We start from the raw sequence: 21572 nt of genomic DNA, 5'->3' as shown, positions 1-21572 counted from the left end.
ATTAATTTGCAAGAAATACATTTACAGGCCAATCTTAAGCCTTTGTTGTGAAAGTAAATTTCAAGGTACTCACTCCCTAGGAAGTATGTTTTGGAGTCCAGCCACAGGCTGAAAGCCTACATGTATTTACTAGGATAAAGGTCCCACTGAAGTAAATGGAGCTCACTTCTGAGGGGAAATATCTAGGCTCATGCTGTTAGACTTGTAAATAATTCATATATCTATCTTTAAAAGCTGTTACACAAATTCTGCTGACTATCATTTCAGAGACTTAAAGTCAAATGGCATTGATTTCATTAAGTATAGCTTTTATGCTCTTTGGGACCTTCGTAGATGTTTAAATTGTTTACAGCATGTTAAAAAAAGTCAGCATTTTATCAATTAATTGTCCTTTAACATATTATGTAGGTGGTGTGTTGTTTTGGAACAATTTGTTAAATGGCACGTGAGGCTGGAGATTTGTTTTTGTCTGTTAGTAGTCAATATTTCACCAAACTAGTTTTTAGTCCAACATAATCAGTTGTTGCCTTTTCAGTCTTGGGGAATAAGAGAAACAATAATTGAATTTTATATTTTTAGATGGCAAAAATAAGCAGAATCGTGTGCCACTACGAGACTTACAGATTTATTGCAACCAGATTTTTCTGTTGGTTAGAGATCACTTGACCAGATGCTTGGAGTGACTTCTCAGTCAGTAATGAAGTGGGCAGAAAGCTCCTTCTGCAACAAATCTGGTCGCCTTCAAGGTGGGATAAGACTCCATGGTAGTTTGTGCTGTAACAGACGAACACAACAACTCTGTTGGAATTCTTTTTCTGTTGACATTGAAGTTCCACAGAAGTGTTCATATGTCTGATGAAGAGAGTGCTTACCATTGTTTAATTTTCAAGGCCAGTCCTAACTGTATTTTCTTTAAAGCAAGTTAGGCTTTTAGCCAGCATGATTTTGAATGGTACCGTGATGTCTTTACTGGTACTGAAGGCAGACCTTAATCTGAACCAGGTTTAGCTCTGGTCCCTATTTTCAAAGTCAGCCCTGTGATACTTGAAATGATAATGAGGAGGTGCAGAACCTCATATTTCACTTTTGAACAGAACATGCCCCCTTTCACTTTGGAGGAAGCATAACAGCTGCATCAGATGTTCTAAATCTAGCTATGATCAATGCATGGAAATGAAAATTAGCATAGCAAACCACTGGTTTGGTCCCAGCATCTGTGTACATTGTATATAAGGTCTATGTGTTTATCCTGTCATTTAAAAAGCCAGCCATGGTGGTGATGACTTGCTTCCAGCCAATCGTCATGCACAAATAGCTGGGGGGTGGGGCTCACACAAAACAGGTGAAAAGCAATACGAACAAAACAGCAGAAGGTGGAGGTTAATCACTCTCTCATGCATTTGTCCTTCTCACCCACTGCTGAATGACAGTAGTCACTGTACCATCTGCAGCTGCCTGAGGAGGAGCAGGCACAGGCGTCAGCTGTTCCCCATGAGAGCGTTGCAACTGCTGGCAGCCACAATCGTGCTGCTAACTGTTACATGGCAATACAGTCACCTAGGAAGAAGAGCAGGTGTCCAGGTACAGGAGGAGAAGGAGGAGGGAGCTAGTGACAAGGGGCTGAGGGGAAGGAAAGGCAAGAGGGGTTGCCCCCCTCAGTGGCTGCCATTAACCCTTGTGTGCTGATGCAGGTGTCCGAGAAGAGGAGGAGTACAAGGAGGGAGCTAGTGACACGGGGGCAAGGCAGGGAGGAAAGGCAAAAGGGGTTGACCCCCTCGTTGGCCATAGTTTACCCACCAACAGTTTTCTAAAGCACACTTGACTTGTTTATACAAGTCTTTACTGCTAGAATTATTGATCACTCAGAAATTTAAGATTGCACTTAAAAGAATCTATGGACATTCAAATGCATGCACATGGGCTCTGTGCAGAATGTCCAATCAACATGTGGAGGTTGGGAGCGAGGTTGTCACCATACTGTCACCACATATTTAGAATTAGAAAGGTTGGAGAGAGAAAGTATGATTGCCAAGCAAGTTTGAGTCCTCCTGGCACTTCTTCCTTTGGCAAATCAAGCTCTGGCTGATGCAAAGGTAAATCCAATCATGAGATATTCACCAGGGATCTAAAAAAAATGAAGCAGAACAATTAAAACCATGACACGCTTTTTAACAAAATCAACACAAAACTCAAAAGAGCTGCCTAAAGCGTAAAGTCATCCCTTCCATCTCATTTTACTACTTTTTTTCCTGGTGAGTTCTGTGGAATATTGTGGGAAGAGTTCAAAGTCAGGAAATCTGGAATTCTTCCACAGCTGATTTGTCCATGACCCTATCACATAGCTTGAATTACCAGTACTGAGAGCCATGTCAAAGTGAGATCATTTACAAATTGTGTACAGGTGCTCCCCCATTTGGGTCGGCTTGAAAATTCATAAGGATATCTTAGCTTGAAATCTTAAACTCTGATGTATTTTGTGGTATATTATAATCATGGTCAGAAACAGCATGCTTTGAAATTAATGTTTTTCATCCTTTCTTGAGGGGCATTCGTGTATCCGTAGATCTTACATGAATGTAACTTTTAAAATTCTTGCTTGCTTGACACAAGGTTTAGTAACTTCAATGGGATCCTCGAGCTGATGTTAATACTCTTTTTTCAAAAATTCGTTTGTATTAAAGATGAACGCCAAAAATGTGGCAGATAGAAGGTACTGGTAGAAACAACTTGTGGATAATATCTGAACAAATCCTCTATGTAAAATGTGAGTGAAGATAAAGTGTGCCATTGAGTCGCTTTCAACTCATGATGACCTCATGAAATTCTACCTCATGAGGTTTTCAAGGCAAGAGGTGAGCAGAGATGGTTTGACATTGCCTTCCTCTAAAATGGGAATATTTAAGGAATAATGACTTGATTTACACATGCAGGTGCATCACTTGATTTATAATCATGTGATAGCTTGATGGTGAACACCTGAATGTGTAAATTGGCTATGCTGAAGAGTCCTGAAGTTGATGTACTGTCATGTGATATTAATGTTCTTTCAATAGTAGATTTGTGAGGACTTGAAAAGCCTCACTTGATGTTGCAGTTATCAAATGATGAGCAAGCAAGTGTTCCCAGTTTATGCGTATTGCATTACCTACCTATTCGTAGCACATTTTGAGCCCATTTCAGCAATAGTCAAATCCTGTGGGAATAGGATAGTCAGTGTCACATTGGAAAGTACCTGGAGATTTTGGGGAGTGCTGCTGTAGGAGGGTGGGGTTTGGGGAGGAGAGGGCCTTAAACGGGGTTTAATGCCATAGAGTAAACCTTTCAAAGCAATCATCTTCTCCAGGTGAACTGACCTCTGTTGCCTGGAGATCACTAGTAATCCTAGGAGCTATCCAGCCGTCACCTTGACATTGGCAATCCTATGCAGGAAAGTAGAAGACTGTTGCTACTTGGGCCTTCATTTGTGCCAAAAATGATAAGTGAGCAACTTAAAACCAAAGACTGCTTTATCTTGTCCCCCCCGCCCCTCTTTTGTTTAAAATGTGTGATATTAATATTCCTTAAGGGACTTTTCACTTAAAAAAAATCATTTTGGAAAAAATATACAAAAGTTCCCAGTCAAGTTTCTTAGAACACAAATTACATTGAGTTCAAGAGTTCTTCATTGTCCCCAAGCAGAAGTGATCTAATAATTCATGGTTGATTCATATCATAGGTCCTTTTTGCATCAATCTCCTAAAATATTTCTAAAATGTTCTCAATTTCCCCTTTTGTTTACACTTTTCTCCTTGAAATGATTCTTGGCCACCATTTTGTGACACCCCCCCCCTTTAGTTCTGTGTTCAATCAATTCTTCATTGCTTCATAGCCTTGTGCTGCATTCTCTGCTCCTTGTATACTCAATGCTTCGATGATTGGCCCCCCAAAAATAAAAGAACAAACACTTAAATGCTGCAAGTAAACTGGCAAGGGGGGACTGAGTGAGCTTAGAAGATGGTGTTACTGCGCTGCTCAGATAACTTTCTACAGGCTCCAAGGTACCCAGCTTTCGGCAGCGTCCCGGAACCCAAACAGGACCCGACACGACGAGTGTAAATAAAGAAGGGTTTTATTGAGATGCTGACCTAAGTGTCAGCACCTCCATTCCACAAGGACTCTGCGCTGCCTAGCAGCCTTACAACATCTTAAATACACTTTCTCCCGTCGGGAGCTCGGGAGAATACAAGACAGCCCACCACCATTCATTAGCAAAATTCAAAGTAACCAATCATTCATTTGCAACATACAGGAACCAATCAGAGTTCGATAGGCATCCCCTTCTTGGATTTCACACCAGAGTAGGGCGAGGCGATGATGTGTCCACTGGCGGGAAAACACAAAGGTTTCCCCAGGTGTCCGGGGTCAGGAAGCAGAGCTTGATGACGATAGCCCCCGTATCTGCCTGCTGAAGGGATTAGGCAGGGCGAGGCGCTTCCTCAGGGATCTTTGCACGTGAAAAGGGTGGGCTCAGGTGAGGCCGAGATGGATTCCTGCCTTGGGCCAAGGCGGTTCCATGCAGTCACAAATACAGAGAAACTTACAAATCCTAGTTCCTATCTAATACAGTTGGTTTCTACCTAACTCACACAGAAATAAAACAGGGCATAACTTTTAATTCAGACACAGTCCAGAAGTGGGACAAATTCTCTTCTGGCTCCGCTATCAATGGGGCTGAGGAGGGAGTTCAGGGAAGCAGAGGTGTGGGAAATGTAGTCAATAGATCGCACAGGATCTGCAGACATTTTCAAAATGTTTCAGCTAGAAAATTGCTTTAAAAGGGAATTCATTTCAAACATTGGAAATAAAATATTTGGGGGTAAAAACAGTGCAGAACCCCATGTAGGAAATGTTTTATTTCCTGTCTCAAAAATTTTAAAATGAATTGTTCAGAAAAGCCAAAAAATGTTGCTATCTCTGAATGTGAATTAGATGTTTTCATGTTCTGGAAAGCCAAAGAGAGATAAGTTTGGAGAAGAGTTAGAGAGAATTAATTTAATTGTTTTAAGTAAGCTTTGTAACTGTGGGGATTTGAGCTTATATCCTAGGACAATACTCTTAAGTACTAAACCTCAGCTCATCGTTTTAACCTCTCTTTATTTCTGTGTATTGATCCTTTGTTTTGTATTGGACATTTGATTTATCCATTTAAATAATCCTTAGCAACAGTTTTAAAGGATTAAAGTACTGCCTACTAAAAAATTAAACCAGTTGTGAAATATATGGAAAAATCACCAGCTCAAACAAAGTCGTATATGTTAACAACTTCTTAGATCTCAATCCCTGTGGAAAATCCCCCCAAAGTGTGCAGTATAATGTAACCACTTTTTATTACAGCTAGAGAAAATACTAATCCTCCGAGCGAAACTTTGAAAGCATTTGGACTTTCTTACTCTATACTTCTCACACACTTACAAGTAATAACCTCTGGTATTTTGTTCTTTTAAATAATTCTGTACACCCAAATATTTTCCTCTCTTTATATAACGCCTTTTAAATATTGTGGTAACTTTTTAAAAATAACATGGCTTCACAGCCAGAAGATCTTTGATGTACAAATGGCAATAGATTCTAGCAAATTTGGAAAAAGAAAACTTACCAAATGTGTTCACAGTTTAGCATTTTTCTTCAAATTCGAGGGGTGGGTAGGACTGAATGGCAATAGAACTTCCATTCCTGGATCCCAGGCCCTTTCCCCACTCACTGTTTGCTGCGCGCTACTCTCGCTGAGTAGCGCGGGGTCCAACTGCACTCCCCACTACAGGGGCGGCTACAACGCAGCCGCCAGACTCTGCTGCTCTTGTGCCCCCTCAGCGCGGGTCATTCTGGCGCTGCTCAAAACGGCGCCTTTTGATGACCCCAGGGAACAGGACCCTCGCGCTAAAAAGGTCCTGGACCAGACGAAACGGACGTCATTTTAAAAGTGGGGAAATGGCCCCAGTTGAATTAGTACTCTTGATAAGGCCCCTTTCGCACATGCAGAATAATGCACTTTCAACCCACTTTCAATGTACTTTGAAGCTGAATTTTACTGTGCAGAATGGCAAAATTTACATGCAAACAATTGTGAAAGTGGATTGAATGTCCATTATTCTGCATGTGTGGAAGAGGCCCATGCATCTTCCATTTTTGTATAGATATCTCTGAGCACTCTAGAATATAAACAGTGCTGCCTCTTTCTTTCAGATTACTCAAATGACCACATTATTTTGATAAATGATGGTGTACAAATAACCATTAGTTATAAATCACATTGTTATGATGAAAGTTGCTGCTTAGTTCCCAAAATATTGTTTAAACAGTAAATGCTGAATATTTTAAAAATCAGTAATATAGCAATTTTTTTCCAAAGCAAATCTAAACTATTTTGTAGCTCTGGGGCACATTTCAAGTTCTTTGACAGAGAAAGGGGCGGGGGGAAGGAAATGTTCCTCTATGAACAAGTAGAGACAAATCTTCTTGTTCCAGCAGAGTTCTCCTGTCCCATCTTCTTTCTCTTGCCAGAGGAAAATGTGCACTGTGAATCTGTTAGGGGAAGATCTTGCCTGCAAGATCTACAATGTATTTATTGATACAAAGTCTGTTTTACCAATGGTAAATTCACAGTACGTCCTGGTACCTTATTTGTAGGCACCGTCTTGCTCATAATGCAAGGAACATTCCCATTGCTAAATTAGCTTTTCTCCTGGAAATGAGTAAAAAGGAAAGTCGATGTCATTAATCTGGTTAGCTATATTTTCATGGGATGTGCCTTAAATTTCACACTCAGTTTCAGCCACCTCTTCTGATAATCTCTAGAGTGCCCTTGGGTACAGAAAGCCATTATGTTAATTGGCTAGCAAATTTGTTAAATGTGCAGCCTGGGCTAAAGGTCACTTCATATGCAGTCCATCACTGGGAAGAGAAGTATTAAGTGCTTTGCTGTTCTTTGATTCAACAGAAATGGAAAGGGCTGCACCTGCATAGTGGGACAAAGCCAGCATTTTCCATGTTGGGTGGCCCAGTGCTATTCTATTACCCTTGAAGCCAACTCCATGTGCATCACTTCCATCCTCCGCTCTCTCCCATAAACCCAGTGCTTTAACACACATTTCATTGCTCGATTAAGATGGCCCAAGCAAGCGATCACTTGAATCTTCCCCACCCTATTATGTCTTTCTCTTATTTACTTGATTCTCATTCATCCTTCTTTGTTATATCCTTGCACATTAATTGTTGTGGATATTTTCTGTTTCCCTGTTTGCTGCTACTGACGCATTTTTCTTGCTTTCTGTTCTGACTTCTTTAACTTGCTTCTCTTTCCTTGATTTCCTCTTTTGGTGCCAAATAAGGTATGTTGCTTGATCATGTAGTCATTTGTTCATGTTTTCCAGTAATAAAAGGGTTAGATACATGACAGTAAAACATTGTGGGTTGTGCAATGTAAATGCTTTAATAAATAAATGAAATAAATTGCTATTAGTTGAAGTGAACCTTTTGAGCCAAGACATAGTAGATTCAGTTAAACATCTAAATGCATATTTAAACATCTGAAATGCTGTGCGCTCTTTTGACAGCCAAGTAGCCCTTTGCACTGGGAGTGCAAAGAACGAATAAAGGCTACATGGTGAGTTACAAATGACTGCCTCCTCAGTTCTTTTCACTTGCCTTTTAAGTTCTCCTTGGGGGCTTTAGGTTGCTTTGGGTTTGCAACAGGTTTAGATATACCCATGTTATAAATATAGCATCATATATTCCTTGCCGATTTTAGAAGTTCCAAAAATATTTTTAAATAAATGGAATGGGAAAAGTTGTGAAGTTTTCCATGTTTGCATTCAAGCAACTCTTTCCTCTCCCAATAACTGATGCATCTGTTCCTGGTACAAAAGTCAGCTAAACAAGCTTGTGTTGTTTTCCCCAGGATGCCTTTCATGTTTCCCCCTCCTTCTCTTCAGCAATCCAACTATTTATTTGCGCTCAAGGTAGGCAAATTCTTTTATCTCGCTGTGTACCGTAAACTAAAGCAATTAGTATATTGAAATTACAGTACAATTTTTCAAAAATCCCTGTCAGTCAATATTATTTTTGGACGGAAAGCTCTTAATGTACTGTATACCAATAACAACAATGGGAAAGGCTGCTTGGTGCTCGGCAGTGAAGGTTTTTGCTTGTTTGCCATTGCGTCCCCATGCTATGAAGCCATGGTAAAAATGAGAGGCCAACCTTTGACAACACCCCATTGGCAAGCAGTGGAAAACGTTGCAAGGATTTTTTTGCATCTGCCAGATGTTTCTAAGAGTTCATCATTGCTGCCCTGGACTCCATGTGTTTTTATCTCTCACTGCAGCAGCCGTTGCTTTTGCAGGCCTTTGGGGATGTGCAGTAAAACATCAAGTTGTGCTCTTCCTTAATGCCACCATTATGGCTGCCAACAGCCTAAAGAAAAAACATCTTGCTCCTTTACCATTAACGTGTGGAAACTGGCAGTTGTAGCTTTTCATGGCATGCAGGTAGATAACACTACCTGGTAAATAATGTCCCATTAATGCCCTGTTTAAAGGGAGGACTTTTTCCCTCCAGTTTGTTGCCAAGGCTAGCCACTGTTAATGTTGAGTGGTCTTTGTTTTGCAGTAGCCTATAGGACCAGGCAATTCTTTCTGATCTTAATCCACAGAATCAATGCCATCTAATTTAGATTATAGTATATCTCATCCTAGGCACTGTTGTGACTTGCATTTTTTAGCAGTGTGCTTTATGGCAGAAGGCTTCATGCCGGCACTCACTGACTTCTAATGGCCTCACAGCAGTTTTGGAATATACACATTGCTTTCAGGAAGTAGCTGTTTCATAGGGTTGCCAACCTCCAGATGAAACCTGAAGTTCTCCTGGAATTAAAACTAATCTTCTGAACACAGAGATCAGTTCTGCTAAAGGAAATGGCCAATTGTGAGGATGAACTCTATGGTATCACATCCTGAGCTCCCCAGACTCTTCCCTTCCCATGCTCAGTCCCCAAATCACTAGTTGTTGGCAATCCTATTCAACAGAATCAATTTAAGGGTTCAGGATCAGGTCCAGAGGTAAACTGGTGCAATAAGTATTCTTTTATTCAAGATAAGTTATGTGAGGGATCTTCCAGACAGTTTTGTAAATTGATATTTCCAGATTTTGTCTGCTGCTAATTACATAATTTAGTTATAGTTTGCCCCAAATGAGAAGAAAGAGGGACCATGCAGGAGGTTGTAGAATCACAAGAACAGCAAATGTGGTGACTCCTGTTTAGATGATGAAAGCAGCATAGCAGAGCCAAATGCAGGGAAATGAGGGAGGGTCTCCCTGTTTGAGAGAACCTGAACTTGTACATTAAGTTTTAGAAATTGAAAACAGTTGGATAGCTAAATATTTTCTAGGAGTGATGGAATGTCAAAAGTCAGTTAAAGGAATAAAGTAAGAATAGAGATATGAGCCTGCTCAGGTCTCTGAGAGTTTAGATTGGCTGTGATGTCACATGACCATGTTCTATGGCTTTCTGTCATATGCTTGTCATGGGTTCCATGCTGCTGACTGGGTAAAGGTTTTTGTTTTGAAAATGCTGAAATGTACTGTAGCCCATCCGTTAATGTTTTGAAGTCATTAATTGAAAAGGTCAGCAGAATTCGGAAGCAACGTGATGGCATATAATACAGACAAATACACTGCAGCCTACTCTTACCACCCACTGCTTCTTATCATATGGAGCTTGTGGAGTCCCACACTTTTTAAAAGTTGCATATTGATTAACTCCTTCCTGAGAACAGGCATCTGTAGTATAGATGGATAGAGTTCCTTTGAATGCAAAATTTCTTCTGGTCTCTATGGCTATACAAAGGCAGCATTTATATATTGTTGCATATTATGTTGGCTAAATCACCACTGAGAACTGAAGTTCCATCCATCGATCACGCAAAGCCCTTTTTAGGGAGCCCAGGATGTGAAATTCTTCCTACTATCCAGGCCCATGTGGAAACATTTTAATCCAGGAAAATGTGGGTGACAGACCTTTTTAATATAGCAGAATAAATAGGCACAAATATAATAATGAATCCTGTACGTGTTCATGTGGAAAGCTTGATTCTGGAAGTTTTAAAAACAAGCACTTCAGCTGGATAGAACAAAAAACACCATACTCCATTTCATTGCAGTGATCCTGAAAATTGGCAGTAGAATTTACTTAGACTGGGAGAGGCTGGTAACGTGATTTACTATGTTTTGAAAGATGCTATTAAAGTCATCCTAGAAAACTAGCTATGTTAGTGGTTAACAGCAAAGAAAACCTTGAGAACTGTGGCATCTTGGAGACAGGTCTTTTATTAGGGCTGTGGTTTTTGTAAGTAGTGATCTACTTTATTGGATGCGTGAAATTACAAAAAATAAATACTCTCTTATGAGCTTAAGTACACTGCCAGATGAAGTACAGTAGCAAAGTGAAGGCTAATGGAATAATAAATACATTATTTTAGGCCATTGTGTGAGTGTGTGTGTACGCATCCCATCCTAGACACTGCTGTTGTGATTTGAATTGTGTTTATGGCAGAAGGCTTTATGCCAGTATTCACTGACTTCTAATGGCCTATATAGGCAGTCACTATTGTGCTTTTGCTGCCACTTCGTTCTTCCCTGAAACTAGTCCTGGCTTTCCTCAGGCTCCTTGGTGTAGGAAACACTTCAGTAAAGCCCAGAGGGCATCCCTTTTGAGTTGTCTAGTGAACAGCTGTCTCCATCACTAGATAATTTGATTGGAACTGTTAACATTTTGAGATTGACCTCACCTCTCATGATCACCATTTTGTTATAGGGTGCACCCCCTCTGTGGCCATTTAGCTGTTACAAAATTCTGACATGAGTCTCCATTTTTCTACAGTGTCTCTTTAATGAGCACCTCATAATATCTTTGGTCACCTAACAAAGCCTTTTGAAGTAACATTGGGTCCACAAACATTCTCTGTAGTGGCTTCCTTCTTGTAGATCAACCTTCCTCAAAAAGTCAGCAAGTCTCCTATAATTCTGTCTCCACAAAATGTGCAAAACAGAAATGTTCAGTTAGGCATCTTTATAAAGGGATTAGAACTGTAAAATGGAACCGTTCAAGAGACACATTTATAATGGAATATAAATAGAATCCTTAGCTACCCGAGGACTGGTGCTTACCTGGCTTTTCAGCTATGTCACTGGCAACACACTAAAAGTGATGTAATTGCTGTGACACTATAATATTTGGACAAAAATTCTATGGTGGAAGTTGGGTTTTGCCCAAGTACCAGAGGATTACTGGTGGTATGATGATATCACTTCTGGTGTGTGCTACAAGTGTATTGCCATGTTGCTGGCGATACTGGACTAGGGTTCTTTTTGCTGCCAGAAACATGGCTGAAATGTAGAGTTAGGCCTCTCCCAATGCCAGCAATTCCCCCATATGGCCAGCTGATTGATGATGGGGGGGGGGGGTTGTGTTGGCATGCAAGCCCATGGCAAGACAGGGGTTTCAGTTTCTGAGATGTGCTACTCGTCACTTCTCTATTAGTGTCATAGATAGTTCAGACTAAGTTGAATGCCAAATCTTAATTCTGGACTTCCATATTAATTGGGGATGACTTTGTTCACCACATTAACCTGCACCCCACTACTTAATCAAGTATGCATAGAAGCAAACAATGCAATCTGGATAACAAAAGCCACAGTCTTGAAAAAGCCACACATGTCCTCTAGCTCACAAAGATTATTCAGACGCTACTCAACCTCAACACAAGTAGCTTTCCTGATTCCTTCATTCCCTAGTCAATCTACTAATAACTTTTGCTGTCCTACTACGGGAGAACCATCAAACTTTACTTTGAATTGGAATGCTCTGAATTGTAAATTCATCAACTCTGCTTCAAACTTAATCAAGAACTAGACTCTCCCTGACTCTGGCTCATTTGAAGCATTTCCACAGTACTGTCCTCTCCTGAGAATGGAACCTTTGTCCAGGAAGACTGCTTTTCTAAACACCAGCAGAAGATTAAATTTTCCTATATCTAGTCTTCCCTAAGAAAGCCAGCTCTTCCTTTGGTCCCTGAACTGCCTTTAGTTCAGTTCCAAATCACCCTTCTCTCTCCGCCTCCACAGACTTGTCTTTTGGAACGTATAAATATCACCCTTCCTGCAACAACCCTCTAATTCCAATCTATTCTTCACCTCTACCTATATCCTAGGTTCCTTGAAACTCTGTGTGTGTTTTCTCAAAGTGCTTGTATGTACCTTTTATTATTTTTGCTCTTTAATAAAATTGTTAAACATAAATTCTTGTATCCTGTAGCTTTCTAAAGGGAAAAAACCTGTAAAACATAGGTGGAAAAGATCCTAGTTACCCCTTCTCTTGCAGGATAAGGTATATCCTGCTAATTCCCCAACCTAAAGCAGGACGGACCCAAATAATTCAGATAATACATGACCTGGAAGTGAAATAACTTCCACCCTGGGTGGGGGATCCCCTGCCCCCGCAGGAGGCTGGCGACTCTAGGTAGGACTGTAGTCTATTACAATGATCCTTAAGGAGTAGAGACTTCAAAACTTGCCATCACACACCATTCAGTCATTTCCAGTTTTGGACATGGAAGTGACATCACAACATTGTTGATACTCTAGCAATTTTCTATATGACTATGGTTTTTACCATAGAGAGCTGAGAAATTCCTAGAGTGTCTGATGATGTTGGGACATCATTTCCATGTCCAAAACCAGAAGTGATGGCACAGCATTGCATGACCATGATTTTATACCCCATTATGCTTTTATTGCTTTGCAGAGCAGCAGCAGGAGCAAGGAACCTGGCACCCCTAATTCTGGGTATTATCTTGCTTTCACTACATTGCCTTCTATATTTACAGTTATACTTTTGCATGTTCATAGTATACCTTGCCTTTGACAGTTTATTGTTCAAATTGTTTTCTAAATTTGTAATTTTAGTCCTAGGGAATTGTTCATTGAATTTTCATTCTGTATGATTACCCACGTGGTGTAGTGGTTAAGAGCAGTGGACTCTATAACCTGAAGAACTGGGATTGATTCCCCATTCCTTCACATGAGCTGTGAACTCTCATCTGGTGAAATGGATTTGTTTCCCCACTTCTGCACATGAAGCTTGCTGGGTGACCTTGGGCTATTCACAGTTCTTTAGCACTCTCACAGCCCCACCTACCTCACAAGGTATCTGTTGTGGGGAGAGGAAGGGAAAGGAGTTTGCAGGGTATAAATCCAAACTCTTCTTCTCTTACTTACTTACTTACTTACTTACTTACTTACTTACTTACTTACTTACTTACTTACTTACTTACTTATTTATTTATTTATTGACTGACTGACTGACTGACTGACTGACTGACTGACTGACTGACCCAGTAAAGCTGACCTCAGGGGTGCTTTCAACAATCAACACATACATTGTAAAACAATCTATTTAAGCCATAGTTCCTAACCTAAATGTTATAAAGCTCATGATTTATAATTTGCAGGTTAAAAGATGGTGCTGTATGCTATGTAGCCACTTCATATCAGTGGAATAAATTGTTTTTATTCTGTAATCCACCTTGATTCTCCATGAAAAAGGAAGGCTATACATAAAGTAAATCAATGAATATTATATAAAGGGGAGATGATGTATGTCTGAAAATATATCATAAATTTCTAAGTATTGCCAGACATCTTTTCTAAATTTTTAAGAAATTTTTGTGAAACACGTTTTGTTCATAAAACATAAACCCATCAGCCACATAACCTATGAAGCTGCCTTCAATCACAGTGGACTAATATCTGGCTTCTGGACTTTCATTGAAAGATCAATATTCAGGAAACTACATTCTTGCTTCTTTCCTACAAATCCATGTGGATTTTACATTCCATTGGATAGCACTTTTGTATATATCCCCCCGTGGAAAAGGAATATGCCTGGAGTTCATATTATATAAGACAGACCACTGACGTAGATGAGATGTACACATGACAATTAGTCTGTATCTCTCTCTCTCTCTCTCTCTCTCTTTTTTGGTTAGGGTTAATCACAAGGTTGAAAACTCCGCAACATTCAGTTATTTGAGGCTGAAGGCTGAAATGTCATTTTTGAAACAGGGTTAAGAAGGTCGCACAGCTGCAAATAATAACAGCTCGATGAAAATCAGATTCTGACTACAACTCACTTCAACAATAACATTGAAACCGGAAACAAGCCTGCATGATATTCTTTCCAGTGAAGCCATACTAATTTTGCAGGTATTTTATTGAGTTATTTATTATTTATATAAGGACTAAAAAGAGAGCAGGGTTTCTTAATTCAGTTATTTCACACCATTTCTTCCTAGCTGTGGGGGTAATGGTGGAGTAATTTTTTATTGGACATGTGAAAAAGATTGAGAAAATTGAAATCCAGTTTTGATATTATTTTAAGAGGTGGTCATTCCACTGGAAGGGGAGGTGCTGCTTTGTTCTGCTTTTGAAAGCCTCTGTGTACAAAACATGTACACGTACAAAATCTGAAAAAATGAACTTGAAACTTTATCTCATTGCATTTTATTGCTAGGCTTTTGACCTTATCTGGGGTGGGGCTGAATTTGCCCATGGAAGCTGTGTGCAGCTGCACCTGTGGATTTGTTCTCCATGGGGCACTTGCCCCAGTGGAGGGGTTAATCCACTGGGGTGTGGCTGCTGCCACCCTCCCCAGCAGTGGGACGAGATTCAGGATGCTGCGTCAGCATCCCTTCTGACGTTGCCAGCTCAGCAGGGGCAGTCCAAGGGCATGGCTGGGGGAGAGACTGCTCCCTTCCAGCATTCGTCGCATTGCAATGGTCTCTGGGTTGGCTGACTCACGCCATCAAAATAGTAGCATAAGTCTGTTCAGCCCAATAGGGGCTTCCTGGTGGGAGGGAGGCTTTTTGGCATTTTAAGCTTCCCCATGCTGCCAGAAAGCCTGTTTGGGGGAAGTGGCCCAGCATAGTTGCAGCGCCACATTTGGGTACCCAGCCCCTCAGATGGGCTTGCCCAGTTTAGATGCTGCTGAAAAAGTGCTTCCTTCAAGTTCCTAAGTTCTTTCACGTGCCCACAGTTGGCTTTAATTATCCTTGAGGTTACCTTGGTCTGCTAACCCCATGCCGAATGATAACTAGACAAATATGAGTATTCTAATCTGCCTTATCTAACTGCCACTCCTTCAACATTTTGCAATGTTTGGTTGTTCAATGAAGATAAATTTGCAAATTTCAGTGCCTTCATAGCTTATCTGTGCTGAATGTGTTGGAGATGTAGGTTCTTCACCCCTAAATGGATTTTTCACCCCTAAATGGAATACAGCTGATCTCCAGACTACAGAGATAAATTCTCCTGAAGAAAATAGCTGTTTTAGAGAGCAGACTCTGTGCTACCAAATCCCTACTGAGTTCTCTCACAAATTCCTTGCTACCCAGTCAATGCCCTCAGATGTCCAAGAACAGACCTGTGGCCACGCGATTCAGCTAGGTTATGTTTCTATTTCATGTAGATACTGAATTTGCAAGAGTACACCATTCATGTATATCCACTTGGCTTCACTCTGTGGGTAAATGTCTGGAGCCAATCACAGGTGCACAGGTGATTTGTGTTGCTGATTAATTTTGCAAAGCAGTAGTCATGTCTATTGACCTTCTACTAAACACACCTGACTGGGTGTTGGGAAAATTTGTACCTATACTTTTTTCATTTGAATTCCACATATTTTTTTTCTCCATGTCAGAGTGATATTTCATTGAGATGTCAGGAGCAACAGTGCCAGAAACTTCCTTACCTGTGGTGCCTGCAGATGTTGCTTTTTGCATAGTTACAGTAGTGCAATAAATTTTGACAGAAGTTGTTAACATATACATTCAAGCCTTTTCTGCACATGCATATATAATGCCAACCAAAAAGAGAAGAGAATGTGATAATCTTCATCATTTTATTAAGAACACATTTATATTCAGGAATTACAGAGTGTAGTTGTGAAATTGCCATGCATCTTTTTCAGAGGTTGGCCCCTACTGAGTTCAGTGAGATCCCCAATCTAGAGGTCTCTTGTAATACTAAACAGAGTTACACTCTTTTTTCACCCCGTTGATTTCAATTGACTTAGAATCATATATCTCTGTTTAGGATCACACTGTGAGGGGCCTAGCTGGCACTTTTTAATGGCAATACATTCTCTGGCTCATTCTGCACATGCAAAATAATGCACTTTCAAACTGCTTTCAGTGCTCTTTGAAGCTGTGCGGAATAGCAAAATTCACTTGCAAACAGTTGTGAAAGTGGTTTGAAAACGCATTATTTTGCATGTGCGGAAGGGACCTCTGTGTAATAGAAGTATACAAAACAAAGAGAGAGAGAAAGGCTGTTTCCGCATGGCGATGATGGGGGTTGGGTCGGCGTATACGATGCCGTTCGTATACGTTCATGCGAACGGTCCCAGAAACAGCCGGGAAGACGGCGCCGCGGGGCGCCATCGCCCGGTCGACCTGCCGTGTCTGTGGCCGTCCAGCATGTCGCCGAGGCCTGGGGACACGCCCCCCTGCCCTGCGCGACTGCTCCAGCGTTGCAGGGCAGGGGGGCATGTCCCCAGGCCCCAGCGACGCGCTGGCCGGCCACAGACACAGTAGGTGGACGGTGACGAGGGGGGAGGGAGGGCGCCTTCGAGCCGCTGCTGTTCGCACAGCAGCGGCTCGAAGCCGCCGTTTTCCGAAAACCTCGCTAGGGAAGTTGCGAAGCAGCTGCGCCCCCTGTGCGAACGGCTCCCTGGGGACGGCGTTTTTGCCATCCCCAGGGCGCCGTATTTGGCCCGTGCGGAAAGGGCCAAAGAGAGACTCAGTCAGATTTAAAGTGACTTTTAAATGTCAGTTTACAAACATTGGTTCTTTTATATCAGAATTAAATTTATTTGCATTAGGAAATCTGTCTGATATGCCTGTTTAATTTTTTCAATGGGAAACATTTCTCATAGTAATTATGTGTACAAACCCAAGAGTTAATCTTCTAATCTGCAGGAGATATACCAGATGTATTGCCATTAAAGGGTTAAAACATTATTAAATCTGACCCCCATTCATAGGCTATATTGGGTGTCTGTTCCAAATGCTCCTTATAATTAATCCCAGTTAACAATTTATGGTAACAAAGGTGAACCAATTCCTCTTTTTGTTCTCTAAGGAATAGTGTTGCCAGCTATAGTTGGCATATTGGTGAAAGGGTGGGGGGGATTGAAAGCTATTGGTGTTATACTGATGCATAATGTCTCTTCTGGCGCAAAACCAGATGTGATATCATTGCATCAGATGATGCTCTTGTAACACAAACTACCGGTAAACCATAGAGTTTTGGGTGAATCCTAGAACATCACACTGATGCCAAGCATTAGTGCAGCACCAAATTCCAAGATTTGCTTACTTTCTGACGGGACCTGGAGATTTCCAGACCACAGAGATCACTTCCAGTGGAGAAAAAGGGGGAAGGTAATATGGTATTATACCCTGCTGAGGGTCTCTCCCAGGCTCCTCCTCCAAACCCAGCGTTGGCAATCCTCTAATTGCTCCCACCATCACCGTGTTCCTACTGCCAACTTGTTGAGTGGAAGCAAGGCATGGGGTCCCAAGCTGGGAGATCTCTCGCTATAGTGAGAAACCTGACCATCCATCTTAAAAAATACATTGATAGAGGGAAGTGAAAAAACAAATTCACCACTGGGCAGATTATTGTTGGATTCTTATCAGCCATGGAACCCAGTAGAAATCTTCTGCTGGGAAGAAATTTTCAGGGGTTGTATCCCTCTCCCACATAATTCTCTCTTCCTTCTTCAGACTTTTCTTCAGACTTTTTCCAGACTTTATGGAATTCCTGTTCCATAAACAGTTAAAACAATCCAGTATATAACTTGCCCAGAAAGTCATGTGGTTAATCATTCCTCCCTCCCCATTCCTGGAAACTTCAAGTTGAGGCTGGAGGTATTTGGTTTTTAACCAAATCAGGGCACATGCTGAGAGGGAGTAACTCTCTGCTGTCTTCTATACTATTTTCTGTTTCTTCAGGGTTTCCTTCCAGTCCAGCTGCCTTCCTATATCTTTGTAACTGTAGACCCTGGTCTGGAAAAAAATGTGTTCCAAATAGTGGGAGGCAGCAAAGTAAAGCAGTGGGAAACAATGCCAGTTCCCTTTATTGAAGGCTCAGATTTCTTTTCAGATCCCCCTTTACTTTTCCCATTGGGCTGAAGGCCTGCCCCCACACTGGACTGGACTTGCTCAGTGCCAAGTCCACATGTGGGGAAGGAAGGCCGTGCAGGTGATGCAACGTGAAGTGAGGTGTTTGGGTAGGTGATGCCACAGAATCTATCTTCTTCCTGGTGACACTTTGGCCGTTTCCGCATGGCCCATTAACGACGGCCTGGGGGCGGTAAAAACACCGCCCCCAGGCCGCCGTTCGCACAGGCGCCGCTGCTGCAACGCGGCAGGGCGGCGTCAGGCCGCCCTAAACAACAACCCTTTAAAGGGTTGTTGTTGGGGAGGAAGCGTCTTCCCGGTGGCGCGGTGCGAACCGCGCCGCCGGGAAGATCAGCAGCCTTTCGCTTGACTGACGGTGTCCTCGTCGTCGCCTGCTGGGCATCGCAGCCCCGCCCACACTGTCCTCCAACCTCCAGGGGTCGGAGGGCAGCATGGGCGGGGCTGCGGCGCCCAGCAGGCGATGACGAGGACACCGTGAGTGGGGCGGGGACGGGGGAAGAGGCGGCTCCGTGCGGAGCCGCCTGCCGTCTGCCGGCCTCCGCTTCGCCCGTTCATGCGAACGGGCTCGCGCCCCCACGCCGCCAGAACTCTTGGCGGCGTGGGGGCGCATCCTGGCCGTGCGGAAACGGCCTTTCTCCCTCCTTTCTTTGGAGAGTGGGACCAGAGCTCTTTTTCTCTTTCAGTCGCTCATGGCACAGACTCGCACATATTGAATCTCCTGAATGACAGTATGGCTTCAAAATGCAATAAAGGCATGCAACGAATCTCAGATGCTAAATTGGGGTTTCTCTTCAGCACAGATATGCTGTGATCCTTTGGCTTTTTCTGCAGAACACAAATAAAACATCTTGCAAATGTTATAAAAAGAACCATTTTGGGGTTTTTTGCCTTCATAGCGTGGAAAAATAAAGTGTTTCTGGCAACAATGGTACTTTCTGAGTTTTAATTTTTTTTCTGTAGGTATCTCTGAAGCTATGGCGGCATGAAAACTTGAAATCTGCGAATATTGCCAATTCTCATATTGTGTCTCCATAGCTTCAAAGATAGCTCACAGAAAAAAATTAAAAAGAAAAATGATGCGTTCGCATAATTGACAGACAATGCTGAGTTAACATTCAGTTATGTGATTATGATTCCTGCTCAGGAGAAGATACACTGGACTGGCTGGCCAAACCAGAAGCCGTACAAAAATCCAGTAGCAAAAGAACAGCTGCAAATCAGTGACATATCACCAGATTTCTAATTCTCTTCCACCATTTCCTGGGAAGCTTTGGCCTGGTAATAGGAGTGTGCCAAATTTTTGCACTGTTTTGTTCCCTTTAATGTAAATGTAAGGCAAGCAAGTCAGGCTCCTGTCCTGAAGCATACACATTTCGAATAGTCAGCACAAAGTCACACATCTCCGATGGACCAGAATAAAAGGTTTAACAATATCTGGTAGCGTGGGTTTGTAAATTAGGGACTAATATGATTTCTGTCTCTTTCCTTTTTCATAAGTGGCATCCATTGCTGTTCTGCTAGGGGAAAAAGTCATTCTATCTTGAGAACGGGGGAAAGTGTTACAGAAGTGTTTGGCATCACTCCAGTGCTGGAAGAAATTTTGATATTAAGGAAAGCCATTTATTAACTTGCTTAGGTTTTCATGGGAAATTTGCTTTTTCAGGGTTATATTTTCAGGCTGTATGTGGAAAGGTTCATGGTTAAGTGCAATACAGAAGGTTTTTATAAGCAGGTTTATTATTGCAGGCTAAAAAATGTTTATTGGTTGTTATTCCAGTTTCTTCTGCACTTAATTTTGGTCAACACATGATTGTTTTGAGAACTGCTCCTCATGTTAAAATTTCATAGCCTGGGAAAGTTACGGGAAATTAGCTCCTGTTTGTATGCTACTGAAATATTGGGCTTGCCACATATTCTCACAGTCAACACAAGAATGTGTGAGAATGAAGAGGGCACATGTGTTATTTTGAGCTAATGTTCACAGCAAGAAATATACTGTCAGGAATTCTACTAATTGCATTGAACATATAGGGCAACACATACATGTTCCTGTTTCATGGACTTTGTCTTGGTAGACACAGTGGACTGAGTAATCCATACCACATGAAGCACAGTTTCAGTTGAGAACATATGACATACCTTTTAGCAGACCACTGTTCTATCTGCCATACTTCTCCCCCTCAGCCTTCTGTAGTGATAATGGCCCTTGGCTGACACATGGAGAAAGGTGAGGAATACAATGTACTGCTCTACTTCAGACTGCAGATGGGAAGGTTTAGGCTTTTAAAATGTTCCTTTGAGTAGAAAATTCCATGCAAATAGAAAATTACTACAGCAACAAGAAAGGGTCTTCCCTCCTCTCTTTACTTGCTACGGTGGTTTCCAATTTGTAGGGACTTATTAAATATGAAAACCATTTTGTGTGGTGCAGAGGTTCGAGTATTGAATTAGGATATGGGAAACCCAGGTCAAAATCCCACTGTGCCATGGAAGTTTGCTGGGTAACATTGGGTCAGTCACCAACACTTAACTTAGCTTACCTCACAGTATTGTTGTGAAAATAAAATGCAGCATTGAGAAAATGTAAGGCTCATTCCGCACACGCAGAATAATGCATTTTCAAACTGCTTTCAGTGCTCTTTGAAGCTGTGCGGAATAGCAAAATCCACTTGCAAACAGTTGTGAAAGTGATTTGAAAACGCATTATTTTGCATGTGCGGAAGGAGCCCTAGTCATTGTGAGTCACCACTATGGGAATGGCAGGATATAAATGTGAATGAGCCCACCTTCGAAGTAGATCATTCTGCTGATTACAATTTTAATTCCACTGTTTCACTTAGAAGTTTAAAATGGCAACTGTGGTTCTCTCTGTTTTATCATCTCATTCTTATGTTTGATCTGGTCTTTTGACAGGACTGTTACAAAACCTATTAAGATTAAGCATGTTAATCACCTGAAATGCCATTTAAGTGATAAGTAAACTGTAGTGGTTAAGAGCAGATGGACTCTAATATGGGTAATTGGGTTTGAGTCCCCATTCCTCCAGTTGAGTAGTGGGAGGAGGAGAGATAGGGGGAGAGGTGGCATGCAAGGGAAGGGAAGTGAGGGAGGGGAGGGGAGGGCGGGGAGGCATGCAAGAGAGGGGAGGGAGGGGCAGTGGTGGACTCTTATCTGGTGAACCAGATTTCTTTCCCCCACTCCTGCACATGAAGCCTGCTAGGTAGCCTTGGGCTAGTCACAGTTCTTCAGAATTCTCTCAGCCCTAGCTACCTAAAA

The 21572-nt window shown here is 41.8% G+C and overlaps 1 protein-coding gene across 4 annotated transcripts in view; it reads left to right on the top strand.

Annotated features, from left to right (window-relative positions):
* Positions 1 to 21572, top strand: part of CREB5 (cAMP responsive element binding protein 5) — a 285186-nt gene that overhangs the window by 34174 nt on the left and 229440 nt on the right. For 2 of the 4 annotated variants that reach the window (XM_048511158.1, XM_048511161.1), the window contains exon 2: positions 7937 to 7997. The exons of 1 other annotated variant lie outside the window; for it this stretch is intronic. The gene's annotated coding sequence lies outside the window, so the exon portion shown is untranslated. Of the gene's footprint in view, positions 1 to 7936; positions 7998 to 14245; positions 14299 to 21572 lie in introns of those variants that run through there. One more of the 4 variants, XM_048511160.1, reaches the window with a different exon arrangement.

The sequence above is a fragment of the Sphaerodactylus townsendi genome, linkage group LG11, assembly GCF_021028975.2.
Source record: "Sphaerodactylus townsendi isolate TG3544 linkage group LG11, MPM_Stown_v2.3, whole genome shotgun sequence".
In the NCBI taxonomy this organism is placed as follows: domain Eukaryota; kingdom Metazoa; phylum Chordata; class Lepidosauria; order Squamata; family Sphaerodactylidae; genus Sphaerodactylus; species Sphaerodactylus townsendi.
This window is presented reverse-complemented; position numbering and strand designations above follow the sequence as displayed.